Source organism: Halyomorpha halys, unplaced genomic scaffold, assembly GCF_000696795.3.
Source record: "Halyomorpha halys isolate HHAL.00 unplaced genomic scaffold, Hhal_1.1 Scaffold10.1, whole genome shotgun sequence".
Classification (NCBI taxonomy): domain Eukaryota; kingdom Metazoa; phylum Arthropoda; class Insecta; order Hemiptera; family Pentatomidae; genus Halyomorpha; species Halyomorpha halys.
In genome coordinates, this window is record NW_027107501.1 from 119,268 (window position 1) to 123,441 (window position 4,174).

At 34.0% G+C, this 4,174-nt stretch overlaps 1 protein-coding gene across 1 annotated transcript in view; it reads left to right on the forward strand.

The window, feature by feature from the left end:
- LOC106678277 (zinc finger protein 395) overlaps nt 1-4,174 on the forward strand; it is a gene marked incomplete at its 5' end in the record, with an annotated part of 172,810 nt that overhangs the window by 40,363 nt on the left and 128,273 nt on the right.

Genomic DNA, 4,174 nt, shown 5'->3' on the forward strand with positions numbered 1-4,174 from the left:
CCATGGATTAACCTAAAACCTAAACCTAAAATACTTTACCTAAACACAAATCCTTAAACCTGAAACATTGAAAACTTTCCACTATTTTATTCTATATTATCTTACAATCCTGAGATACTTTACTATAAATAAAACGTTTTTATTCACTTTTAAGTGCCGACTGAAAAATTGGACAATTAAGCTTTCGAACATTTGGTCAACATGAACTTTTGGATTTCCAAATAAATACTGCAGTACTGTAAAGTTCCTTGCCCTGAAGAATTGACATTATGAATCGGATAGAGATGCGTGGGCGGTGTTTGCATGGGAAATATAATGTGTTGCTAGCGTGCCTGGTCCTATTATCCCCTGACATGGAGACCCCCCAATATAAGTGGTTTGATGTCCCTATATCGCAGGGCTAACAATTTACCAATGGCAACTTTACGTAGCACCAAATGTTTAATTAAGGCGCCCTTGCAAAAGAGGCGTGCACGGAAGCGTAGGCCGAGTGTGGAATAACTTAACGCTTTGGTGGGCGGGGGTGATTTCGGTTTCCTAGACTTACAAAGTAACGTTCCAAGGATTTCTTGTTTAGTAACCATTATGTTAGTTGCTATGTTGTTTTGTAATTATACATTTGTTATGCGGTGTACAATATGAAATGTTCCAACCACACCCTCTTTATTTAACATAACTCTCTAGTTTCTTACGTGTTTCATATGTACGTTTTCTTAACTGTTCTTGTTTATCTCTAATCGATTGTAATAAATGTCTCTCTTCTTCAGTATAAATTGACTTTTATTGGCCATTTTTAATCCGCTGTATGTTTTAATTAAGCAGCAGTCCTTTCCACGAGCATCGGTTAAACAAGAACAACTCTTTGAAAAAGGTCTATGAATGAAGGTAGTGCTCCTGTGGTGTCTAGTCTGGCATATTTCGAAATCGGTATGGGAGGGTGTAGTGGGCTCTGTAAGCGTAGGCAATGATCGTAAAATCTTCACAGTAGACTGAAGTTATTTTGTAATAACTCTAATAGCACTTTAGGAAACGACTCCAGTAAAGAAAGTAGTTGCAGTCTATGTAAGAATTACTCATGCTATCAAGGGATATAATAGTTTTGAGCCCGCTTTTTTAATCTTCAATATGCAATAGATATGTATCTACACTTAAACCTGTTGGAAGAAAAAGATTGAAATAGTTGATCGTATGGTAGGAAGATAGTCAGTGTTCCGCTCAATAAAGGTACAAAACAGTAGAAATAATAATTTAATGTTTTTAACTATTTAATGTTAACCAACGTTTAACATTAAATAGTTTTTCCAATATTTTGTAGGTTATTTGACCGTCACGCGTACTATCTTTTTGAAATATACATAAACCTATTTGTACCAGTATGATGCTAACAAGGGCGTACCGATGATCAATACTGGGGGGGGGGTGAGTATTATACTATGTTCTTTGTGATATTTCAGCACGGAAAAGGTGAACTAATCCAAAATTTAAAGAAAATTATATATATAATTATAGCAATTATTTGCTTGCAAAAACTTAAATTAATATTTTTTTTACTTATAGGTGGAGAGATGTGGAAGGGTGTGGGGTAGCTGCCCTCGTTAGTTATGCCCATGGATTAACCTAAAACCTAAACCTAAAATACTTTACCTAAACACAAATCCTTGAACCTGAAACATTGAAAACTTTCCACTATTTTATTCTATATTTAACGTATTTCATAGGTTACACCGTAGACTGAAGTTATTTTGTAATAACTCTAATAGCACTTTAGGAAACGACTCCAGTAAAGAAAGTAGTTGCAGTCTATGATACTATCTTTGTAATATATTCAAATTTAAATTTAAAAAAAATGTTTATGTCAGATGTGCTATTATACAAGTAATACAGTGATATGTCAAATATGCATTTTAATACTCGCCACTTCACATACTAATATTCGCCAATACATCTTGGACCAGGTTGAACACGATATAGACTGTATAAGGGATATTCATGATCTTTAGTTCAACATGCTAAAAAATCTTTAAATTATTTTTGAATGAAATATATGGTTCAAGTTTAAATATCGGTGATAAAAAAGTACATTTTTTTAAATTTTCTCTTTGACCTTGTCCATATTATTGTACTGTAGTTTGGGGTTAATTTTTGGTTACATTACTAACCTCGGGACACTGTAGGAAAATTTCTGTTAAGAATGTATCCCAAGTCTACGTACTATCTTTGGAGTACGTTCAATTCAAAATAAAATCAAAAACTTTTTTTGTTAACTGTGCTGATATTTAACCAAAATAGCGATATGTATATTTGGGCTCTTATTCCTTTGATGGTTCTTGTATACTTTGCCTAGCGGCTCTACGACCTTAAAAATTCGTCATTTAGTTTATTGCCTGACACTAACTACCTTGATAACGAACATCTGACGTACCTCCTAGGTCGTTACCACCGGATCTATCGGAATAGTCCACGACGTTTGGCATGTCCCTTTGAGGGGAGATGTCACACGAGCTTCCGAAACGTCCAGAAATTCCCCAACCCCCGGATCAAAGTGAATTTCACAGGTGATTGCCGAAGGAGGATGTTGGGCAGTTAGTTCGTAGTCCCCCAAGATCGATATGCGCCTAACCACAACTCTCTTCCCTTTCACCGTCGCTTTCACTCTTGTGTTTTGGAAGATTTTTTTTCGATCGCTCTCCAAGGCCATGCTCGGACACTTCAAAAACGAGATTTAAATCCTGTAGGAAGTACCCCAGCTCTCTTATTGGACCGGTTGTTTTAATCTTTTTTCAAAGTTTTTCTAGCTCCGTGTTCTTTCCTGCCTCTCCGACGGCCAAGCAACTTCTCGTAACGGTTTCACCTGCACAAATATCTCCAATCATTTACATATTTGTTCGTTGCAGAAGGTCACACAAACGCGTTTTTATCTTTATCTTTTTTTTTTTCAAAATGAATGTGAAAAAAGTACATCCTTTTTAAAAAAGTCGCGAACAGCATTCGTAGCTATAGAACTTTCCCTTGGAACCCCTAATAAATAAAGACCAATTAATTTTTATATCATTTATTGTTTTATTAGGTATCTTAAAATAGTTTAACATTTTAAGTAAATTTAATTTTTTACTTTTGTTGCATTTCATATTTATAAAGCTTCGTAGGCTTTTAAAAATATATTTTAAAATTTTCGATTGGGGCCTTATTAATGTAGGGTAGTTATAGAAGTTGTTTATATATTTTTTTATGATTGTTTGTATTATATATCCAATCAAAATGATTGAGGAAATAACCATTTAGATAACATTAAACCCACAATTATTTAGTCTAAAAATGTACAATATCAAACATTTTTACAACAGTTTTATTATATGCACGTATATATGTATATTCCATATATCTGTTACGTTTCAGCCCTTATTTAGAAGCCATTTTTTAACATATTCGTTTCAACTTCATTCATATTTTTACCACACAACTGGTGGAATTATGTTTTACATTTGTTTTCTTTTGGGTCTGTATGTCCTGTTTTCAATCTTTATAATTCAGTATTAAACGACATCATTATTATGGAATTTTATTAATATAGAATATCTATAATAATAATGTATTTATTCATTTTTAGGGCAACCCCCATACAAATAGAGTTAGCCAATACGGGAAATAGCTTGAACTGTATTTTTCTTAGTTACCTAGAAGAAGTGCTTCAGTATGCGCCGAAATGTTGCAATTCAATCGGTAGGTGTTATTTTATTTTTTTGTGTGTATTAATTTTAAATCCTATCTTCTATTTAAATAACTAGAATATCTATGCAACTATCTTTTTAGATATTATATCTTTGATAATTCTTCCTTTTATAATATAATAGTCCCATTCAATTAATTATTAAATCATATTATATACACTACGTATTTAATTATTAAATTTAACTGTAAGAGTTAGAGGCTCCGTGTGTTCTACCGTTCTGTAACCAAGCCGCGTTTGTTCTTTCGAGCGAAACGCCTCAGATGTAAACTAGCTAGCCTAGATACCCGAGAGAAAGTTTTGTTCCTGTGCGGAATCTTGTCCCGAACAGTTCCTCCAGTAGGAATGGAACTGCTACCGCCGGCGATGTAGAGGAAATGACGAAGAACGGTGCACTGGTGTTTTAGTCCTCCGTTGGTCGGTTCAGTACCAGGATGTAACCCACTT